Consider the following 25,392-nt stretch of genomic DNA (forward strand, 5'->3'; position numbering starts at 1 on the left):
TGTTTCCCAAAAATGTGGCCATTTGGGAGATCTCTGCTCTTAGGCGGCTGATTTTTTGTTGTAATTTCTTTTTCCATCGTGGCATGGTATTCTTTTTCTTATTTGTGGTGCCGTTTCTCTCCAAATCTTGTGGGGCTAATTTACTTTGTATGTACCATGCCGCTCCATAATTTACAGAGTTTAACTCTGTCAATGTGGCTCCTTTTGGGACCAGTTTGGTCAGTCCTATGTTAACTTTTTGAAGGATATTTTTGAATTTTTTATTCTCCTTTAGTTTAGTCAGCTTTGGGCGCTCTTTCATGTCCATTTTTCTTGTTTCTTCAATCTTATTTGCCAATTCCTCTTCTAGTTCCTGCTGTTCTGGGTCTGTGTGCACCTGTATATTATTTTGTAGATGAGCTGGTGAGTTGCTCGTTTTTCGGGGAGCAGTGAGTTGCTCGTTTTTTCGGGGGACAGTGAGAAAAAACGATCTTTATCTTACCACTGTCTCCTGTGTGTTTGCTCTGGGGATTGGTAAGGTTAGACCTTCCTTGTGTGAAGCGCCAGGAGGCAGCTTTGTTGTGATTTTGCTCTATATAAACTAAATAAATTGAACTGAAATTGAATTCCAGAGATTTTAGAGCAACATGTACTGCCTTCAAGATGCCATCATTTCCAGGTACATCCATGCAATTTTCAATAAAACAATGCAAAACAACATTCTGCACACATTGCAAAGACATGGCTGTGGAGAAGGTTGCTCAAAGATGTGTGGAGAATTTTGAATGCAAGATCCATAACGCCATACTATTGCACACCTTTAAGGCCCCTTCACGCATATTGCAAAATTTGGATGACAGTTGGACAAATACAGTGAAACAGTGCGAAACACTTCAAATTTGCGCACCACGAAGCATCGCGCCGATGGGCAGTCGTGCACAACACCGGCACAATGGTTCGTGCACACGACGGTGTCTGTCGAGCAGTAAACACAGTATGGGCTGCTGCAGCTGCTCGCATTGTGTTCCACATCGAGCTGCTGATTTGGAGGAAAATTAAATAAAAACCACCTGTATAATTAGTGAATATCACTGGGTTGATATAAATAATACATAAAGGGGGACGCAATACAGAACCCCGTGGTTAAACAACCCTGGTTGTTTGGTGAATGGAGGAATAGCAAAGTAAGAATTTCATTGTATAGTGTAACTGCCTGTTTCTGCTGTACATATGACAATAAAACTCTTGAATCTTGAATGTATTTTCTAATAAAAGAAGAAAAGCACTGTGATAACTGCTATGCTCTGGTGTATTTCTGCTGATATGTGACTGAAAGTGGTGTATTTGTCGTACTGTTGCCCTGGTATATGGTCCTGCAGTGCGCAGCTCACTGTCCTGTCAGACAGATGTGACGTTCAGATCGCCTGCTGCATGTCCACATAAACTGACGGTCCGGTCCAGCTGGACCTGTCAGTGTGCATGCTATCCAGACCATCACAAGTGATAGTTTTTATGTTTTCGATATGAGTACAGCAAACGCGCACACACGTTTGTCAAAACGTGGTGTGTGTTCTGCAGCTCTGATGTCCAGGACCACCTATGTCAAACAACTGCCACGCCCCTGTCCATTCAGAGCATAGACCAAAGTGTCACTCTCTGATCAGATGAGATGTGCCTCGCACTGTGGGGGGGGGAATTGAACCACACACATGCCCGTGTTGGAGGAGTGGGGGAGCCCACGACACACACACACACACGTTGTGGGAGAAGCCGACAACACGCCACATTTTGGGAACTCCACAGTCGTGGGGAACTTAGACAAATTTCACAGCGAGTATGAAAGTAGACAATCTGCAGTTTGTTGTCGTGCCAACAGTGCGACTGGCCACACATTTTCTAAGTGCCATGCGAGCGGTGTTAGATGTTCGTGTGTGTCACCTGAAATTTGGCCAACACCTGCCGCGAGAGGGTGTGATACGCATACTGCACATGTGTGTGTGTGTGGTTGTGAGTGAAATGTGTCAGAGAGAGAAATATAAATTCATGTATCAATATGTTAGTTTTTACTGCACATTGTGTGTGTGTGTGTGTGTGTGTGTGTGTGTGTGTGTGTGTGTGTGTGTGTGTGTGTGTGTGTGTGTGTGTGTGTGTGTGTGTGTGTGTGTGTGTGTGTGTGTGTTTATTGTCAATGTCTTATCTATATGTTTAGTTTAACTGCACATTGGAAACGCAATTTCAATCTTCTGTTACATAGATTTTTGACAATAAAGTACACTTTGACTTTGACTTTGATGGGTTCGCGCAGTGCACACTTTGTCTTTCAGGCGCTTGTGTGCACAAATAGTTGTAGCAACAGGTGTACGAGGCGTTGGAGGCAGGAACGACTACACTAAGTGCGCACTTCGCCTAAACTTCACACTATGTGTGAAGGGGCCCTTAGACATGTTTGTAAGAAGAATGGGACAAAATAACACCTGACATGCTTCATCACTTGGTAACCTCGATGCCAAAACATCTTGTTGTGACAAGGAATGGCAACATCACAAAGTGGGAAATGCTTTAGCAAGCCAACAAATGACATGAAGTTAACCACACAAAATGTGAAATATCTTGGGTTCATACTGTCTGCAATGAAACAGATATTGAAGGACAGGTATGGATCACTATTTTGTTTTTGTTTGTTTGTTTAATTTGCATTTTTCATATCATCACAACTTTTTTTTCTGATTTGGGGTTGTAACAATTGCTCCAAACCTCACAGATTAGAATAAGCAAAGATGAGACACAATCATCTCTGGTTGCTGTGTCGCAGAGTTTGTAACAAAGCTTAACTCCTCTTGCTCCAAGTTTTACAACCCCTGGCAAAAATTATGGAATCACCGGCCTCGGAGGATGTTCATTCTGTTGTTTAATTTTGTAGAAAATAAGCAGATCACAGACATAACACAAAACTAAAGTCATTTCAAATGGCAACTTTCTGGCTTTAAGAAACACTATAAGAAATCAAGAAAAAAAGATTGTGACAGTCAGTAACGGTTACTTTTTTAGACCAAGCAGAGGAAAAAAATATGGACTCACTCAATTCTGAGGAATAAATTATGGAATCACCCTGTAAATTTCCATCCCCAAAACTAACACCTGCATCAAATCACATCTGCTCGTTGACATTAACCCTATGTCATGAAATTGACCCTATGTGTCTTTTTGCAAGGAATGTTTTCACAGTTTTTGCTCTATGGCAAGATGCATTATCATCTTGAAAAATGATTTCATCATCCTTAAACATCAGAAAACTGTCCAAAATATCAACGTAAACTTGTGCATTTATTGATGATGTAATGACAGCCATCTCCCCAGTGCCTTTACATGACATGCAGCCCCATATCATCAATGACTGTGGAAATTTACATGTTGTCTTCAGGCAGTCATCTTTATAAATCTCATTGGAACGGCACCAAACAAAGGTTCCAGCATCATCACCTTGCCCAATGCAGATTCGAGATTCATCACTGAATATGACTTTCATCCAGTCATCCACAGTCCACAATTGCTTTTCTTTAGCCCATTGTAACCTTGTTTTTTTCTGTTTAGGTGTTAATGATGGCTTTCGTTTAGCTTTTCTGTATGTAAATCCCATTTCCTTTAGGCGGTTTCTTACAGTTCGGTCACAGACGTTGACTCCAGTTTCCTCCCATTCGTTCCTCATTTGTTTTGTTGTGCATTTTCGATTTTTGAGACATATTGCTTTAAGTTTTCTGTCTTGACGCTTTGATGTCTTCCTTGGTCTACCAGTATGTTTGCCTTTAACAACCTTCCCATGTTGTTTGTATTTGGTCCAGAGTTTAGACACAGCTGACTGTGAACAACCAACATCTTTTGCAACATTGCGTGATGATTTACCCTCTTTTAAGAGTTTGATAATCCTCTCCTTTGTTTCAACTGACATCTCTCGTGTTGGAGCCATGATTCATGTCAGTCCACTTGATGCAACAGCTCTCCAAGGTGTGATCACTCCTTTTTAGATGCAGACTAACAAGCAGATGTGATTTGATGCAGGTGTTAGTTTTGGGGATGAAAATTTACAGGGTGATTCCATAATTTATTCCTCAGAATTGAGTGAGTCCATATTTTTTTCCTCTGCTTGGTCTAAAAAAGTAACCGTTACTGACTGCCACAATCTTTTTTCTTGATTTCTTATAGTGTTTCTTAAAGCCAGAAAGTTGCCATTTGAAATGATTTTAGTTTTGTGTCATGTCTGTGATCTGCTTTTTTTCTACAAAATTAAACAACTGAATGAACATCCTCCGAGGCCGGTGATTCCATAATTTTTGCCAGGGGTTGCATATTTCTCAGTGAACAAACTCTGAGGATCACTTAGGTCTTAAATGTAGTGTAAAATGAAACAAAATGGGTCGTCTGGGACAGAATGAACTGCAAATAAGGGAAGAATGAAAGTGCAGTGACACAGAACAGAGAGGAGCAAACAAGAACCGAATAGTGTGACAGAAATAAGTGGGTTTTTTTGTCATTGTTGATTTCCTCACAATCAGATTTAATCTAATTCCTCCTGATTACACTGGCTGCAGTAAACATGAACTAATCAATATTCTGGATGAATTTACATTTGTCCAACTATGTCTGGTTTGGTGTGCGAACAAAACGCTAGTGTTTCATATCACCATATACACACCACTGCCCGAGGGTCCTGGTTGGCAACCACGCAGACAGATCACTGGTTGACATTGTGGAATTTGCAAATCATGAAAGTGCAACAAAGGTGTCAACTACATGACCTCAAAGACAAAGGCTTAGGCCTATAATGCTCATAAACACCTTCATTGTTATTTTATTGGTTGTATGTAGGTGTTGTTGTGTCTCTGGTGATTATATCTTGCCCAGGTCTCACTTGCAAATGATTCTCAATGTGATTTTAACCTGGTTAAATAAAGAAATCCAAAACATTTCACCATGAAGTTGTTGGAGACAAAGACCTATAAACCGATGACCTTATCACCCTTTTTGCTCAACAGTAAGTAAAAGGGGGTGTTGAGATAAAGCAGAAAGAGACCAAATGCTATGATTAATCAAAATACTCAATCTCCCACAAACCCTTTGCGACAAGGCAAACTCAACAACATACAAAAGTGGACGTTGGACAGACATCAATCACCCTTATCTTATGACCTCACTGTGGGCCGAATAACCGGTCACTGGGAGTCCCTCCTGCTTCAACCTACTGTATGTCTTAGTCATAGCCGCACCCAGACCAAGCCATAACCACAAATGCTCAAAACGTCACTCACTGCCAAGGAGACCAATTGAAGCTATAAGCACTGCGCCATGAGAAAATGGCCAGTCTCACTTTCCAACGCAGCCCAGCACACCGAGGACACACAGCAACCAAACCACATCTCTCTAGTAGAGCAGTGGTTCCCAAACTTTTTAGAACACTCCCTGCTGAGTACATCTGGACTAACTTAGTGCACCCCTTGTTGCCGTTGGACCCCAAAAATAATAACCAGTGTTGTGCAAAACAGCCCGTTTTAAAGGTGTGTTGTACCACAGTCCAGACCAAAGGCCAAAATGTGACCCAACCAAAAGGGGTAGATTCAGTCCAGATCAAAATTAATAGACCATTGTTTCATTCTCAACGTACAACCTCAGTGGTGTGATAATCCTGCACAACAAAGCATGAACTCTCAGCTCCGCTGTCGGCACAGGGGGAACAACGGTAAGTCCAGGTTCATCCAAAACATGTCCAAGGAGCGGCTCTCGGGGACAAACAGGCTAAAAAATACATTTATCAACTGTTTCAGAAGACCATAACAGGTCGGTTTAACATAAAAATATTAAATATTACACAGACATATGCTCTTCAGGGTTTTAGCGGGGACAAATTAGGATAAAGCAACAATGATCCACGAATCGCTCTGCAAATCACTGCTTCGATTGGTTCAAGGTTCAAAGCAAAGCCGCGCTGCAGAAAAGTTGATTACAGACCCGCTGCAGGTCTGTAATCAATGTAGAGAAATGATCATTTTCCTGACAAATGAGTGCACAACTGCAAAAAAAGCCTATCGGACATGCCTCATGACAAATCGGCCTGACTTCGTTGCAGTCAGTAGTAATCAGTGGTGTCTCTGGGTGAAAACACAACTTTTTTCGTGTGTGTGTGTTTTGTAACGAGTAACGGAATGGCGCATAGAAAATGTATCGGAGTAGAAGTATGCAATTAAGGTTGGAAATGTAGTGAAGTAAAAGTGAAAGTAAGCTGAATTTAAAGAACTAAAGTACAACGTCTCCCAAAACATACTTAAGTACAGTAGTGAAGTATTTTTACTTCGTTACTATACAACACTGACCAGATAAGAAAACCCACTGAGATCCAGACCTCTTTCGCAGGGGGGATCTGGCCAAGAAGGCAACATCACACACCAACATTGCAAAGAAATAATAAAACAATAATAAAAGAACACATCCACCATAAAAGACAAATGCAAGCAGCTAACCTATAGACACAAATAAATTCTTTGCTCTAAATTCAAGCTCTAACACAATAAAGCTCATGGTCTAAAACAGGGTTTAAGACAGACACATTGTCCAAAAGATTTCCGTTGTCGGTTTTCTAATAACGATCAGAAAGCTGTCAGTGAAACCAGCCCAGGCAGTTTCAGCTCCATTTGGAGGGCTTTCCAAGAAAAGGGGGAGGCAAAACTAAAAGCTTTCTTTCCCTTTTCCATTTGAACACGGGGAAAAGAAAAACACAAAATGTCATTTGAACGTAAGGCCTACCAGCTTACAGTTCTCAGGAGAAAAGTGGACAGATAGGTAGGAACAGGAAAAGTCATCCAGTGCGTGAGCTGCCTGGATGACTATATCCGAGAGGTGAGGTCAAGTTCAAATGCTTACAGTGCGCCTTTTACTGTTTCTAAACACCTTAAAATATGGAGTTGGTGTTTTCTTTTCATGACGATTGGAGCAGTAGGCTTGAATGTTTTTGATGAAATGGAACATTGTATTTTGCAGCACTCTGCAACCTGCCTGAGAATGCTCCATATTGGGAAAACTCCACTGTTTTTCCATACCTTCCAACACCTTCCCTATGATTTGTGCCAAACATGTTTGAATCAAGACATTAAATGTAGTCTCACACAAGCTATTTTTGTTGTTGTATTTTTGAATGATTTTCATGAATAAAGCTGTGAAAACAAAAAAATTGCACACAGTGCGTACAGTATTACAGCTGCAGGCGCCATTGTTCTCTTCTAAATATTGCTCTACTGTTCCAATTGTCACATCTGGGACATGTGTAAGGGACTCCATACACCCTTCTTTGGACAAGTTACAGATATTTGCCGCAGTGTTATCCATAGATTCAGCCACATCTGTGTAGTTACGTGACATAGGCATTTCTGCATTAAAACAATTTGCTCCCCACAGCGTTCCACATGAGCGACTGGCGGAGTACTCAGTGCCTGTGCCAAAAGTGCTGGGCTTCAGTCCTCTGGTCTGAAGCCCAAAGCTTAACCACTAGACCATCACCTCCACTGGTGATGTGACTTTATGTGGTACCATGACAAATAACTGGAAAAACGTGCAGGATCAAGCCACCTGCAGTCTGTCTATGAGCATGAACACCTAACATCTTACATAAGCTGAAAGTGAACTTGTGGCCTTGGATTCAACGGGCAGACCTCACTCTCTCCGGCATTGCTGCATAAATATAGTATAAATTATACGCCTGACCCAGTGCTCTGGTTGATTTCCTGGTTAAATTAGTGCAGGTGCAACATTTGTTTATGTTGTGTATGTGTCCAAGTTGGAGGATGGGGGGTGTCTATGTTTCTATGTTTTTACAGTGCATCTGGAAAGTATTCACGGTGCTTCACTTTTTCCACATTTTGTTATGTTACAGCCTTATTCCAAAATGGAGTAAACTCATTTTTCCCTCAAAATTCTACTCACAACACCCCTTAATGACAGCATGAATTTCATATATACGAGGTCTATTAGAAAAGTATCCGACCTTATTATTTTTTTCAAAAACCATATGGATTTGAATCACGTGTGATTACATCAGACGTGCTTGAACCCTCGTGGGCATGCGAGAGTTTTTTCACGCCTGTCGGTTACGTCATTCGCCTGTGGGCAGTCTTTGAGTGAGGAGTGGCCCACCCTCTCGTCGATTTTTTCATTGTTTAGGAATGGCTCAGAGACTGCTGCTTTGTTTGATCAAAATTTTTTCAAAACTGTAAGGCACAACTGAGTGGACACCATTCGATAAATTCAGCTGGTTTTCGGTAAAAATTTTAATGGCTGATGAGAGATTTTGGTCTGGTAGTGTCGCCGTAAGGATGGCCCACGGCGCCTGACGGCGATCTGCACTTCGAGGCGGCAGCGTCTCACCGTTTCAAGTTGAAAACTTCCACATTTCAGACTCTGTTGATCCAGTAAGTCATCAGAGAACAGAGAACTTTCAGAAGAAGTCGGCATGAGGAGTTTATTCGGACATTCCATTGTTAACAGACATTTTGTAATGAAAGAACGTGCGGGCAGAGTCGCATGTCGGGCCGGACCCGACCGTGGGGGGTCGCGACAGGAAAAACACCTCCGTTGGAAACCTTAACGGGCAAGTTGGAACATGCCCAAGCTGTTAAACAATTTCTCAGTTACTCACTTGTTGAAAGCCATCAAAAGCCGCCTGAATTTTACAAATGGTTTTCAACACGGAGGTGTTTTTCCTGTCGTGGCGCACACAGAATTTGCGCACACGTCTTTCATTAAAAAATGTCCTTAAACAGTGGAATGTCCGCATAAAGTCCTCATGCCGGCCTCTTCTGAATCTTCTCTGTTCTCTCACGACGTCCTGGGTGAATTAAGTCTTAAATTAGGAAGTTTTCAGGTCGAAACAGGCCGACGACGGCGCCTGGAAGCGCTGCGCGACGTCCCGCTCCGTGGGAAGTCCTTACACCGACAGAAACACCCCATAATCTCTCATCAGCCGTTAAACTTTTCACCGAAAACCAGCTTAATTTCTCGAATAGTGTCCACTCGGATATTCCTCACAGGTCCAGAAAAATTTTTGATAAAGCAACGTGCGCCGTCTCGAGCAGCGTGTGAAACAAAGGAATTCAGCTGAGAGGGCTGGACCACATCTCACTCAAGGCCTGCCCACTGGGAAATGACGTCACTGGCACGCGTGAAAAAACTCACGCATGCGCACGAGGGTTCAAGCATGATTGGTGTAATTGCATGTCATTCAAATCCATATAGTTAAAAAAAATAAATAAAAGTGTCAGTTTCTTATCTAATAGACCTCGTATATATATATATATATATATATATATATATATATATATATATATATATATATATATATGAACTCTTTGTTGATGCATCTTTGGCAGCAATTACAGCCTCAAGTCTTTTTGAATATGATGCCACTATCTTTGGACAGTTTTTCTCATTCTTCTTTGCAGCATCTCTCAGCCTCCATCAGGTTGGATGGGGAGCATCAGTGTACAGCCACTGTCAGCTCTCTCCAGAGATGTTCAATTGGATTCAGGTCTGGGATCTGGCTGGGTCACTCGTGGACATTCACAGAGTTGTCCTGAAGCCACTCCTATCTTATCAGAGGATATCTGATAGTAGGCCACAATACATGGCCATCTAAAGGATTCAAGGATTCAAGGATTCAAAAGAATTTTATTGTCATATGCACATAGGAACATGTTCCCTGCACAATGAAATGTATCTACTGCATTTAACCCATCCTAATTGCCAGTTAGGAACAGAAGTCGCCTTTAGGCGCCCGGGGACCAGCTCCAGATGTACTTCCCTGCCTAGGTCAACAGCAGGGCTGAGCAAACCATGACCGGCTCTTTACAGACAACACACACATAACACACACACCTGGAGGCAGCCTTTAGGCGCCGTCAACGGCCTTGTTCATCCATCTGGAAGGAGGAGGGGCTCAGCCCTGAACAGTTCACTGTCCCCAGTCAACGTCAGAGCAGGAGAAGCTGAGGGAGGGAGAGACCGGGAGCGAGGCATAAGTGTTGTCCTTCCTTCAGGAGGTTTTTATCGCAGCGGCCTTGAAGTGCAGCTGTGTTTTTGGGAAGCCAAATGAATATCCAGATTAGCAGACGCCTGAAAGATTCCACAGTCTGAGAACAGAGTGGCTCTCAATACATCTGAATGTAGAAAGGATGCGGTCTTACTGACATTCAAAGCAGTTTTCCAGCGCCGCTATCCTCCCGGAGATGGTATCCAATGCACGGTTAACACCCGCCGATTGAGCTGACACTGCCCTTCCAATCAAATCAATCATGTGGGGCAGCCTGGACGGGCCAATTATGGATGCTTTCACCTTCTTGAGTTTCCGGTAAACCAGCGCTATGCCCGCTCCACACAGCAGAAAGCCGGTCACGACTGAGCCAAATATATACACATCTTCGACGTCCTCCACAGAAAGCGTGTAAAGGCACATGACCTGCCATCTCCTCCACGAGTCCATCACATAACCCATCACATGCGTCCCGGCAGGACAGGTCGGGTCCTCCGCCCCCGAATGTCTTGTAGAAAAAATAGTGTCAATTGCGTTCAGAGACCACTTTAACAGATCCATTTTTGTCGTTTTCCAGAAGAGCAAAGCTGCAGCCTCACAGACAACACGCCACAGAAGCAGGAAAGATAAGGAGGGAGGGAGAAGAGAAAAATGCGTCCGTCTCGGCCGAGTGCAAGCTGGCAAAAAAAAACCTCTGTTTCGTGCAACACACCGGGGGCTACTTTGTTCTTGAACAGAAATTTTAAAAATATTGTTGTTGTTCAGAAAATGTATATCCCCTATCAAAAAGCTACTCACAAAAGCATAAAAACGAATAATTTCAGCAATTATTTTCACTATAACATCCGCGGCCAAGCCTATCACCCAACCAATCAGCGATATTGTTTGAGACACGATGGCGTAGTAGACCAATCACAATCGTCGTACTATTGCTCTGAGGTCCAAATCTATAAAACATTCTTTTTTAGCGTTTCATGTTCGCCGTTGGAGTACAATAATCTGTTTTTTGTCCATTTGCATTTTACATAAAATTTTAATTAAATTTATAGAATGTCAAAACATTTTGTCTAACATGGAAATCTTTTTTGTCATAAAGGCTAAAATACCTTTGCTCATTGTCCAGGATCATGAGAAACAATGGGCAGGAAACATGCTTGATATCAAATTTTTAAATTAACTTATCTCAAATTTCACCAAACAAGTGTCAGTTGTCAAGTATCTGTACATGTACTTATTATCTGTGCAATATTTATTGTCACTCAGTAAAATATAATACTGCGCAATTGATAATACTTTACAATTGATTATATGGCTTGTGATACAGTGGAAACGTGTTATAATGAAATCTATTACAATAATGAATTGCTCAGAAAATAAAGTAATTTTTACGTGTTGATTTTTTATTCTTTATTGTTCATTATTTTTATCCTGATATTATAAAAATTTGAATATCAAGTAATTTATTTGTCCTATGGATGTTTTGTAATTAGGTTCCATTGTAATGTGGATGTTGTTCGTGGACTTCAGTTCTGCTTTTAACACACTTGTTCCAAGCAGACTGTTGTCCAAACTGTGCAGTCTGGGCACTGGCGAGCACACCTGCAGATGGATCAGAGACTTTCTCACCAACCATCTGCAGTCAGTCAGGATGGGGTCCTACCACTCCTCAGTGCTGACAGTAAGCACTGGGGCCCCTCAGGGCTGTGTGCTCAGCCCCATGCTGTACACTTTGTACACCCATTACTGTACACCAACCCACAGCAGCAACATCTTTGTCAAATTTGCGGATGACACTACTGTGGTTGGGCTGATTCACAACAATGAGACGGCCTACAGAGAGGAGGTCCTGACCCTCACTACTTGGTGCTCCCTAACCTGGCACTTAACTCCTCAAAGACAAAGGAGTTGGTGCTAGATTTTAGGCGGAAGAGGGAGGACCCCCCCACCACCACCTCTTCTCAGTGACTTCAAGTTCCTGGGAACATACATTTCTCAGGACCTTACATGGGGCACCAACACCCATGCCCTTGTGAAAAAGGCACAGCAGCATCTGTACTTTTTAAGGTCACTGAGGAAGGCCATCCTGTCCCAGGAACTTCTGCTGTCCTTCTATAGGTGTTCTGTAGAGAGCGTCCTCACAAACAACATCTTGGTGTGGTACAGGAGCTGCTCTCAGGCTGACAAGAAAGCTCTGGAGAGAGTCAGGAAGTCAGCACAGAACATAATAGGAGCGCAGCTGTCCTCTCTGTCAGACATCTATAACACCATATGTCTGCGCAGGGCCAGAAGCATCAGCTTCGATGGTTCACAGCCCGGGCACAGCCTGTTCTCACTGCTGCCCTCAGGAAAGAGGTACCGGTCCATCAAGGCCCGCACATCCAGACTCAACATGTTCTACCCAAGTGCAATACGGGTACTGAATGCAAATTAGCCTACAGTTGCATTTGTTTTTTCATAAAGGTGAATGCAATGAATAGTACAGACTTCTATTTATATATACGAACCTACTGGATCCTTTGTAAATACATATATATATTCTTATTTGTCTTTTTATATTTACTTTTTACGCCTTTGCACTACAGGAGTTGTCTTTTAATTTCGTTGTACCTTGTGTATAATGACAATAAAAAGCATTCTATTCTATTCTAATGGAATAGATTAAACAGTATAAAATACTGTAGAATTGCACCATTTGGCATATCAGAAAATATTTTTTGCAAAGCTTTTTCTAATTCTTTAATAATTTGGTTTTGTAAAATGTATAATTGATTGTTTTATGAACCATCCATATCCACCAAATTACTGAAGTTGCTTAAAGAATTAGGAAAATATATGATTCAAAAACATGTTTCGATGTGCCAAATGGTTCGAAGCTACGGTACCTCATTGTATATTGATGAAAAAGTGAGAATTAGAAACTATAAAACAATATCACTTGTCTGTGTTGATTATTAGAGTTATATTGTGTTTTTGTTTACATGATGTACAATGCAAATAATAGGACAGATTATACAGTTTCAATCCTTTGCATTTTTATTTTTCAGTAGCAACTGCATAAAAGCAAAGATCTAGTGTGCAGGAAAAATTGGCATTTTGTGTTTATGTGCATTGTAAGATCTTGTTCAATCTAGGGTCTTGTCCATTCCCTTGGGTCCTGGGGTACAGCCCTGGGATCTTGCCCTATCCTTGGGGTCCTTACTCTTGTATCAAAGAGAAGTCAAGTGATAATTTCAAATAGGTAAAACATAGATCAGTCTTGTCAGACATAATACTGCAAAAATTGTGGACTTCATATTTCATACAAAGGAGGTATATGACAATAACTGACTACAAAGCAGCAACATTGTGGCTTTTTTAAAGTAATACCATTGAGGTTTTGTTTTGTTTTGTTTTGTTTTTTTTTAAATATTACTACATCGTAATCTAGAATTATTTTCCAACATGATCTGCTTCACTTTGCCCCTCCAAAAATGTAATATGAGAATCATTAGATTACCTGCTAATAATAATTTTCCATCATATACGTGATTTAAATTTGCCCCCTTTCCCCACCCCACTCCTGCAGATCCAAGAAAAGACCTTGCAGTACTTCACAATCATTTGGATAATGTTCTCAATCAGTTTTAATTATCAATCTGATGATTTGTGGAAAACATATATTTTTACTTTACTTACGAACATTACAACATAATTGTACATACAGTATGTAGTCTGAAATTGTCTTTTTGATTTTTTTATTTGGTTTTGGGTTTTTGTTTGTTTGTTTTGCATTTGTCAGCCGCATTCAAAGGAGCCTTTGAAATGAGACAACCTAGTCATGCAATGATGACACATGTGGTCATTGACCCTGAATTGAGGTTGTGACTTGAGGAGTGGGGAAGTGGTCAGTCTGTGAGCACTACCTATTCTTGTCATCTAAGAGACAGCAAGTAAGAAATAAAACATCATCTGTTACAGTGGTGGTCAGATCTGCCCTTTTTCTTAGCTCAAGAATGGTCTCTTATCAATAATTTTAAAAAATGCCCATGACAATTTTGAGATGATGTCCAAAGAACAACTTTTCACTGCTTACCTTTAGTCATAAGCCAGGATGACTCCTAATGGTTAGATTCAAGATTATTTCAAGATTCAAGTAGTATGATGCCAGTTCATCCATTTATAAGCAACTGTGCAAAGTAACCAACGAATACAAATGGAAATAAAATTAACCTCCTTGGAAATAATTCTCTCTCTCTCTCTCTCTCTCTCTCTCTCTCTCTCTCTCTCTCTCTCTCTCTCTCTCTCTCTCTCTCTCTCTCTCTATATATATATATATATATATATACTCAACAAAAATATAAACGCAACACTTTTGGTTTTGCTCCCATTTCATATGAGATGAACTCAAAGATCTAAAACTTTTTCCACATACATGATATCACCATTTCCCTCAAATATTGTTCACAAACCAGTCTAAATCTGTGATAGTGAGCACTTTTCCTTTGCTGAGATAATCCATCCCACCTCACAGGTGTGCCATATCAAGATGCTGATTAGACACCATGATTAGTGCACAGGTGTGCCTTAGACTGCCCACAATAAAAGGCCACTCTGAAAGGTGCAGTTTTATCACACAGCACAATGCCACAGATGTCGCAAGATTTGAGGGAGCGTGCAATTGGCATGCTGACAGCAGGAATGTCAACCAGAGCTGTTGCTCGTGTATTGAATGTTCATTTCTCTACCATAAGCCGTCTCCAAAGGCGTTTTAGAGAATTTGGCAGTACATCCAACCAGCCTCACAACCGCAGACCACGTGTAACCACACCAGCCCAGGACCTCCACATCCAGCATGTTCACCTCCAAGATCGTCTGAGACCAGCCACTCGGACAGCTGCTGAAACAATCGGTTTGCATAACCAAAGAATTTCTGCACAAACTGTCAGAAACCGTCTCAGGGAAGCTCATCTGCATGCTCGTTGTCCTCATCAGGGTCTCGACTTGACTCCAGTTCATCGTCGTAACCGACTTGAGTGGGCAAATGCTCACATTCGCTGGCGTTTGGCACGTTGGAGACGTGTTCTCTTCACGGATGAATCCCGGTTCACACTGTTCAGGGCAGATGGCAGACAGCGTGTGTGGCGTCATGTGGGTGAGCGGTTTTCTGATGTCAATGTTGTGGATCGAGTGGCCCATGGTGGCGGTGGGGTTATGGTATGGGCAGGCGTCTGTTATGGACGAAGAACACAGGTGCATTTTAGTGATGGCATTTTGAATGCACAGAGATACCGTGACGAGATCCTGAGGCCCATTGTTGTGCCATACATCCAAGAACATCACCTCATGTTGCAGCAGGATAATGCATGGCCCCATGTTGCAAGGATCTGTACACAATTCTTGGAAGCTGAAAATGTCCCAGTTCTTGCATGGCCGGCATACTCACCGGACACATGTCACCCATTGAGCATGTTTGGGGTTCTCTGGACCGGCGTATACGACAGCGTGTACCAGTTCCTGCCAGTATCCAGCAACTTCGCACAGCCAGTGAAGAGGAGTGGACCAACATTCCACAGGGCACAGTTGACAACCTGATCAACTCTATGCGAAGGAGATGTGTTGCACTGCATGAGGCAAATGGTGGTCACACCAGATACTGACTGGTATCCCCCCCCCCCCCCCCAGTAAAACAAAACTGCACCTTTCAGAGAGGCCTTTTATTGTGGGCAGTCTAAGGCACACCTATGCACTAATCATGGTGTCTAATCAGCATCTTGATATGGCACACCTGTGAGGTGAGATGGGTTGTCTCAGCAAAGGAGAAGTGCTCACTATCACAGATTTAGACTGGTTTGTGAACAATATTTGAGGGAGATGGTGATATTGTGTATGTGGAAAAAGTTTTAGATCTTTGAGTTCATCTCATACAAAATGGGAGCAAAACCAAAAGTGTTGCGTTTATATTTTTGTCGAATGTATATATATATATATATATATATATATATATATATATATATATGATTGTAGTCAGTCCAATGGCAACATGCAGAGATCTGTGTGATAACAGAAGGTTGCCGGCCTCACTGCAGCAATTTCTGTTGGGAAGGTGTCGTAGCACGGACCCACAACAGGGGGCGCAAATGAACGGACAATGAATAAGCCAAAAAGGTAACAATTTAATGTTGCGATAATACACAACGAAACGTACTGTAATCTGCACAGTCAATTTAACACCAGGTGACGTGTGGGCAGGCTCGAAGATAGAAGACCCCCGACGAGAGAGAAGCTGCGTCCCACACGGCTTCCACCACCAACGGTCTGAAGAACACCGGAGCCGCCAAGTCCCGAGTCCCCAGGTGGCCTCTGTCTTCGGCTGTCGACCCTGGTACTGCTGGCAGAAAGCAGAAATATGATGAGTGAGTGTGAGTCCGCACACTCAGTAAATCCACAGTTAACGAGGGAGGAAGCGCCTCCACCTCCAAGCACACACTCGTGCAGCTCCTGTTTGAGCACTTATCTGGGTGGGAGGTGTTGCGAAGCCGTCGCTGAACACCTCAAACGCCACCTCCACAGACGAGTCTCACCGACAGGAAAACGGCTGCAAAGAAGAGTTTAGACAGATACACAGTCTTAAGTTCACAGAGAAATTACCTTGGTAATGGTAGTCGATTTCTCAGCGGGGAGGTGGAGTTGCAGTCCGGCTTTTATGGTGGTGATGATGAACGAGTGACAGCTGGTGCAGAGGATGAGTGACAGCTGTCACTTATTCTGGGTCTGGCGCCCTCTCGTGCTTGGAGCCCGCACTCCAAGCAGGGCGCCCTCTGGTGGTGGTGGGCCAGCAGTACCTCCTCTTCAGTGGCCCACACAACAGGACCCCCCCCTCAACGGGCGCCTCCTGGTGTCCGACCAGGCTTGTCCGGATGTCTTGCGTAGAACTCGGCCAGGAGGGCCGGGTCCAGGATGAAGCTCCTCTTCACCCAGGAGCGTTCTTCAGGTCCATACCCCTCCCAGTCCACCAGATATTGGAAACCCCGGCCCTTACGACGGACGTCCAGGAGGGGCGACGGAGTTGGAGGAGATGATGAACCCCAGGAAGGACAAAGAAGTGCGGTGGAACTCGCACTTCTTGCCCTTCACAAACAGCCGGTTCTCCAACAACCGCTGTAGGACCTGACGTACATGCTGGACATGGGTCTCAGGGTCCGGGGAAAAGATGAGTATATCGTCCAGATATACGAAGACGAACCGATGCAGGAAGTCCCGCAAGACGTCATTTACCAAAGCTTGGAACGTCGCGGGGGCGTTAGTGAGGCCGAACGGCATGACCAGGTACTCAAAATGACCTAACGGGGTGTTGAATGCCGTCTTCCATTTGTCTCCCTTCCGGATCCGAACCAGGTGGTACGCGTTTCTAAGATCCAATTTAGTGAAAATTTGGGCTCCATGCAGGGGCGTGAACACTGAATCCAACAGAGGTAACGGGTATCGGTTGCAAACCGTGATCTCGTTCAGCCCTCTGTAATCAATGCATGGACGGAGTCCGCCGTCTTTTTTACCCACAAAAAACAAACCAGCACCCATCGGGGAGGTGGAGTTCCGGATCAGCCCGGCAGCTAAGGAGTCCCGGATGTAGGTCTCCATTGATTCGCGTTCCGGACGTGAGAGGTTGTACAACCTACTGGACGGGTACTCAGCGCCCGGGACCAAATCGATGGCACAATCATACGGTCGGTGCGGGGGAAGAGTGAGCGCCAGATCTTTGCTGAAAACGTCAGCAAGATCATGGTACTCCTTTGGCACCGCCGATAGATTGGGGGGAACTTTGACCTCCTCATTAGCCGTAGTGCCGGGAGGGACCGAGGATCCTAAACACTCCCGGTGGCAGGTTTCGCTCCACTGCGTGACTACCCCGGATGGCCAATCTATCCGGGGATTGTGCTTCACCATCCATGGAAAGCCCAAAATCACTCGGGAGGTAGAAGGTGTTACATGGAACACTATCTCCTCCCTGTGATTTCCAGACACAACCAAAGTCACTGGTTGTGTCTGATGTGTGATTAATGGAAGCAGGGTGCCATCTAGTGCTCACACCCGCAATGGTGTCGGCAGAGCCACCAGAGGGAGCCCTACCTCCTTTACCCATCTGCTGTCCAGCAGATTCCCTTCAGACCCCGTGTCTACCAGTGCTGGGGCGTGAAGGGTTAAATCCCCACAAAGGATTGTTACTGGGATTCGTGCAGATTTGCGGGGTTTTCCTGCGTGCGTGTTATGGCCCACCCTTAGCCCAGTTTCTAAGGACGGGCGTTGTAGTTTGACCGTTTGGGGGCAGTCCCTCTGCATGTGCTCGCAAGAGCCGCAGACAAAACACTCCCCGCGGGCCAGCCTCCTTTGTCTGATGTTTGATCTTAATTTGGCCCTGCTCGTGTCCCTAGTCTCCTCAGCAGGGGGAGCTGTAGCCACACGGAGCTCTCTGGCAGTGAAGCGTGGGGACGACGTCACCTTGTTGGAACCGTAAGGGGGAGGGACGGCTCATGCCCGGTCACGCCCCCCGGCCTGCTCCCGACGATGCTCGTTTAAACGGTTGTCTAAGCGTATAACTAAATCGACAAGCCTGTCAAAATCCCGCGGTTCCTCCCCAGCCAGTAGGTGCTCCTTAAGGACCGGGGACAGTCCATTTACAAAGGCGGCGCGGAGCGCAACGTTATTCCAGCCGGACCTCGCCGCAGCGATGCGGAAGTCGACTGCATACTCGGCTGCGCTACGGCGCCCCTGTCTCATCGACAGCAGCACAGTCGAAGCAGTCTCGTCTCTGTTGGGATGATCAAACACTTGTTTGAACTCCCGTACAAACCCAGTATAAGACGTTAGGAGCCGTGAATTCTGCTCCCAAAGCGCCGTAGCCCATGCGCGTGCCTCTCCTCGAAGCAAATTAATAACATAAGCCACCCGGCTAGCATCTGATGCGTACATGACAGGGCGCTGTGAAAAGACGAGCAAACACTGCATGAGGAAGTCCGCGCACATCTCGACACAGCCCCCGTACGGTTCCGGAGGGCTTATGTATGCTTCAGGGGACGGTGGGGGGGTTCGTTGAACGACCAGTGGAACGTCTGATACAGGCCCAGGACCAGCCAGAGGAGTGGCTGCAGCAGCACCCTGATCGCGCGCTTCCACCCTGGCGGTGAGAGCCTCCACCCTCCGATTAAGGAGGACACTCTGCTCGGTCACTAAATCTAACCGAGCCGTGAAGGCGGTTAAGATATGCTGCAGCTCACTCAACACGCCTCCCGCTGACGCCTGCGCTCCTGGCTCTTCCATTGGCCGTTCAAGCTCGGGTTGACGCCCCTCGGAATCCATGACGATGGCCGAGAAATCCTGTTGGGAAGGTGTCGTAGCACGGACCCACAACAGGGGACGCAAATGAACGGACAATGAATAAGCCAAAAAGGTAACAATTTAATGTTGTGATAATACACAACGAAACGTACTGTAATCTGCACAGTCAATTTAACACCAGGTGACGTGTGGGCAGGCTCGAAGATAGAAGACCCCCGACGAGAGAGAAGCTGCGTCCCACACGGCTTCCACCACCAACGGTCTGAAGAACACCGGAGCCGCCATGTCCCGAGTCCCCAGGTGGCCTCTGTCTTCGGCTGTCGACCCTGGTACTGCTGGCAGAAAGTAGAAATATGATGAGTGAGTGTGAGTCCGCACACTCAGTAAATCCACAGTTAACGAGGGAGGAAGCGCCTCCACCTCCAAGCACACACTCGTGCAGCTCCTGTTTGAGCACTTATCTGGGTGGGAGGTGTTGCGAAGCCGTCGCTGAACACCTCAAACGCCACCTCCACAGACGAGTCTCACCGACAGGAAAACAGCTGCAAAGAAGAGTTTAGACAGATACACAGTCTTAAGTTCACAGAGAAATTACCTTGGTAATGGTAGTCGATTTCTCGGCGGGGAGGTGGAGTTGCAGTCCGGCTTTTATGGTGGTGATGATGAACGAGTGACAGCTGGTGCAGAGGATGAGTGACAGCTGTCACTTCTTCTGGGTCTGGCGCCCTCTCGTGCTTGGAGCCCGCACTCCAAGCAGGGCGCCCTCTGGTGGTGGTGGGCCAGCAGTACCTCCTCTTCAGTGGCCCACACAACAAATTTCTATTTTTTTTCCCAGGATTTCAAAGACATATTGGCTGGCATCAATCATGAAGCTCCTGATATTGTTCCAGAAGAACCGCGTTCTTTTGCTGAATAACAAAACTCATTAAGAACATTTCATATTTTATTTTCAGTCATAAATTATTTTGATATCACTGAGGCATCACACAGTCAATATGATGAAATATACATCATTTATTTCAGTCCACACAAATCAAAGAAAATAGGAGAGGCAACATGAAGGACCTGACACTTGTCTTCAGTTTCTATCAAACTGCCAAAACTGTGGAAAAATCACCAGCAAGGTTTTATGATTTAAATTGACATAAACATTTTGCAGTTTCAGAACTGTGCACATTGCTAGAGAAGCATCCGAGTCGTTGCATCATCAAGACATCCAGGATATCTGGGATCAACCGTGAGGCCCCACAAGCGACATTCTACCAGACGGCAGCTGACAGGATGACGCAGGTGACCGCTGTCACCGGAGGCCACCAGCTGACCATATGACTGGCACTGTGGGTGTTCACCAAACTGTCAGATGCTTAGTCGTGCAGTTCTCATTCTGGTAATGTGGACCGCCTTGTTCCCTCAGATACAATAGTATTTAGAGTAAAACAAAAATCATCAGTATTTACACAATTGATTGAGTTAATTTTGTAAAATCAGTATAATCACAGAAAGGTGAATATATCAATGATACACAGATGAAACAATAAAACAAAAACTTATTTCCATTGTGGTCCATGTGAGGCTGAAACTTGACAAAACTGAGGAGCTTGATTAAAGATGTAAAGATTGCAAAGACATTATAAACTCATCAATTAATGTAAGTGGCAATAAGTATATAGTTTATAAATATATATATATAAATACAATTTACACTGGGATATCAATAAAACAAAAGTATAAATTGAACAGAGAACAAAAAGATCTCAATAAATTAAATAATCTGCAACTGTATCAATGTAGACGTTTCGACAACAACTTAGCACCACAAGACAAGAAAATAATGGACTAGAAGATAAACTGGACCAGAAATCACATTAAAAAAATAAAAAATAAATAAAAAGGTGGCATAATCCTCTTCCCTTAGCTGAGAACCTGTATATGCCATCGATGGGAAATTTCACTTTTTATTTGTGAGCAGTGTTGTGAAAGTAACTTTGACAAGTTACTTTTTTAGTTACTTTATACAGTTACTTTGTGCAGTAACTTCATTACCAGCTTTATGCAATTACTTTATTAGAATCTGCGGAAAACTTGCAACTAATAAGTAATGTAACTAATGAGGTAACTAGTAATCTAACTTGGTTACTTTTAAGATTGAGCAATCAGCAAAGTAACTCATCAGCATAGTAAGTAACAGTTGCTTTTCTGAAAGTACTAAATCTTAAAAATAACCATATTAGTTTGAGTTATTTTATTAATTACATTCAGCAGCTGCCGACAAGTTTTCCGCAGCTATATATAAAATATAACTGTATCAAGTAACTAATGAAGTAACTTTCCAAAGTTACTTTGCCAACACTGTTTGTGAGATACTGACAAGCCAAAATGCGGCGGGTGGTAGGGGGTTAACTGTCTTTTAAAATGTGACTTGTTGCTTATCGACTTCAAGATCTTATATGAGATATATTTTAGCTGAATAATTCCTGACGTGTGGGATATGTGGGTTGTATCTTGAGCTTTGAACCTAAGCAGTTGTTTCCAAATTTCTGCAGCAATAACAACGCGGTACCGATGACACATTTTTATTTTGTTTGCAGAGTGACTTTGTGAGCGATAATTGGGGCAGCTCCAAAATGTCAGGCTCGGTAAATTATTCAGATTAATTGATCAAAACCTTTAACCTTATTTTGTGATGTTTGATATTGTCGATTCCCAGCAGAATATTGGAGTTTATAATACCTGTGAATGAAGCACTGGCTGCAGAGCAAAAGACCGGAAGTGAAGAACCCAAACTTCTCTTGTGCATGCGCGGCACAACCTCAGCCCCCGAGATCAGAAGTTGGTATTCCATCTCTCTACTTCTATGGTGAAAACCAAAGCTGGACTGTGTTGTTTTCACACTATAATAACTCTGTACAACCAGTTCTGTTTGTTAAACTTTTAACCCACATCCAGTGGAGGTGCTTCACTTAGTACTGTGCTCTTGTAAAGCTCGGTTAGGTGGTAAATGGACTGCATTTCTACAGCACTTTTCCATCCGATGGAGATGCGTAAAGCACTTTATACTAATGCCTCACATTCACATGCCTGCTGCCAGTAAAACACAGCCGAGTACACACAGCGAGTAAGTTAGGGATGAGGGAGCTTCCGGCACTAGAAGACCGTGGAACATTAAAAATAAATAAATAAATAAAGGAGTGTGTGTGTGTGTGTGTGTGTGTGTGTGTGTGTGTGTGTGTGTGTGTGTGTGTGTGTGTGTGTGTGTGTGTGTGTGTGTGTGTGTTACATTATCAGTGGTGACCAGAGCCAGCTGGCTCTGGTCACCACTGATCACACACAAGGTCACAAGCTTTTTTATGCGCTCTCCACACTGAATCTGTGATATCATCCGACCTTGAACCTCACGCGTGCTCTTGCTTTGAATGAGTCACAAATGGGTTCAGTATTATCTTGTGCTCTTTATTATTTTCAGTTCTTTTCTTTTATCAGTCACACCACTATTCTTTCAAATGTTACTTCATAGCTTTGTCACGCTTATGTTCATGTTCTAATTCCACAGTTGTCAAAAAAAGGAATAAAAGCTTCATGTTTGGTAAAATACGAGGTCTATTAGATAATAAACTGACCCTTTTATTTTTTTTTAACTATATGGATTTGAATGACGTGCGATTACACCAATCATGCTTGAACCCTCGTGCGCATGCGTGAGTTTTTTCACGCGTGTCGGTGACGTCATTTCCCTGTGGGCAGGCCTTGAGTGAGATGTGGTCCCGCCCTCTCGGCGGCATGCGTTCCTTTATCAACATTTTTTCTGGACCTGTGAGGAATATCCGAGTGGACACTATTCGAGAAATTAAGTTGGTTTTCGGTGAAATGTTTAACGGCTGATGAGAGGTTATGGGGTGTTTCTGTCGGTGTAAGGACTTCCCACAGAGCAGGACGTCGTGCAGCGCTTCCAGGCGCCGTTGTCGGCCTGTTTCGACCTGAAAACATCCTAATTTAAGGCTTAATTCACCCAGGACGTCGTGAGAGAACAGACAAGATTCAGAAGAGGCCGGCATGAGGACTTTATGCGGACATTCCACTGTTTAAGGACATTTTTTAATGAAAGACGTGCGCGCAAATTCGCCGAGTCGTTTCCGTGACGACTCGGCAAATCTGTGTGCACCGCGACAGGAAAAACACCTCCGTGTTGAAAACCATTTGTAAAATTCAGGCGGCTTTTGATGGCTTTCAACAAGTGAGTAACTGAGAAATTGTTTAACAGTTTGGGCATGTTCCAACTTGCCCGTTAAGGTTTCCAACGGAGGTGTTTTTCCTGTCGCGACCCCCCGCGGTCGGGTCCGGCCCGACATGCGACTCTGCTCGCACGTTCTTTCATTACAAAATGTCCGTTAACAATGGAATGTCCGAATAAACTCCTCATGCCAACTTCTTCTGAAAGTTCTCTGTTCTCTGACGACTTCCTGGATCAACAGAGCCTGAAATGTGGAAGTTTTCAACTTGAAACGGTGAGACGCTGCCGCCTCGAAGCGCAGATCGCCGTCAGGCGCCGTGGGCCATCCTTATGGCGACACTACCAGACCAAAATCTCTCATCAGCCGTTAAAATTTTTACCGAAAACCAGCTGAATTTATTGAATGGTGTCCACTCAGTTGTGCCTTACAGTTTTGAAAAATTTTGATCAAACAAAGCAGCAGTCTCTGAGCCATTCCTAAACAATGAAAAAACGACGAGAGGGTGGGCCACTCCTCACTCAAAGACTGCCCAGAGGCGAATGACGTAACCGACAGGCGTGAAAAAACTCTTGCATGCCCACGAGGGTTCAAGCATGTCTGATGTAATCACACATGATTCAAATCCATATGGTTTTTAAAAAAAATTATAAGGTTGGATACTTTTCTAAAAGACCTCATACATGCGTACAAAGCTCTCCCACACACCACCACCACCACCAGAAACATTTTTTAATGGCTTTTCTCTGCCTGTCACTTTTTAATATATTTATTTATCATGTTTCCATCAAAACACAAAACAAAACCCCTGCACATCACTTACAAAAGTGCAAGCATAATTAAAGTCCAATCAAATATGTATATGTGCTGCAACCTGAACCTTCACAAATATCCAACACCAATATACTAACCACAGACCCTCCAAAATAATAATTAAAATAAAATAAATAAATCCATCCATTGTCTAACCCTAACCCTTTTCAAGTTATAAGAAATCTTTCAACCATAGAGAAATGGATGGGGGGGCGTACAGAGTAATTGGTCAGGTTTTCCTCCAGGGGCCAGTTTAGGGGCGAAGCTCCGATGCGCCCTGTCCAATTCCAGCAGTGAAGCAAGTGCCTCTGTTCCAAAAACATAGACGAGGAGTTGGGAAAAAAAAACAGGATACAGAACCTCAATACCTTCAGGTAACCTGAACATTCTGGCGTCTGCTGCGTTCCTCCTGCATTTCTCCCATCTTGGATTTTAACCGCTCTTGCCCTTTTGAAGTGCAGAGTATTCGGTCTTGAGGTGGTCCAAATGTTTATCAAACTGGTGTGCGCAAATTCAAGAGAATTATTGCATAAACTGTGGTTATGCACTGCAGATTGGACACTGTCCATCTTTGACAAGCTTTCAAAAGAAGGCTTAATGTCCACAGACAGTGCAGCTCTGTGGTCTTCCAGCAGAAGGCTAAACTCCACCATAGCTACAGGTGCTGCAAGTGGTGAAGTTTCACGTTCATTCAGACTTATTCTTTGACTTGGACATTTTCCAGGTCTTCAAAAAGCAGTAAATATGAAAAATAAAAATAAAACTAGGAATCTAAACCAAAAAATGCAAGGTTTGCAAGGCAAGAAACTGAATTGTGCAACAGAGTGAGCTGAATGCAGGTCTACTAGTAGACTGGTGTCTCAGTGTCTCTTATTCCATGGATTGCTAAAGCTTTTCTGGAGGAACAAATTGGGTTTGTCTCACTGAGCAAAGTAGGACTCTGGATTTGGCCTTCTTTGACTTATATCTCTGAAGTGGAAAAATGAGCCATTTCAT

The 25,392-nt window shown here is 43.7% G+C and overlaps 1 long non-coding RNA gene across 1 annotated transcript; it reads left to right on the forward strand.

The window, feature by feature from the left end:
- The first annotated feature begins 619 nt into the window (after nucleotides 1–619).
- Nucleotides 620–24,651, forward strand: LOC117523549. The gene is made up of 3 exons (XR_004564536.1): nucleotides 620–735; nucleotides 23,241–23,252; nucleotides 24,642–24,651. It is a non-coding gene; the product is annotated as an uncharacterized LOC117523549 (long non-coding RNA).
- The last annotated feature ends 741 nt before the right edge of the window (nucleotides 24,652–25,392 follow it).

This window comes from Thalassophryne amazonica, chromosome 13, assembly GCF_902500255.1.
Source record: "Thalassophryne amazonica chromosome 13, fThaAma1.1, whole genome shotgun sequence".
NCBI classification, from domain to species: domain Eukaryota; kingdom Metazoa; phylum Chordata; class Actinopteri; order Batrachoidiformes; family Batrachoididae; genus Thalassophryne; species Thalassophryne amazonica.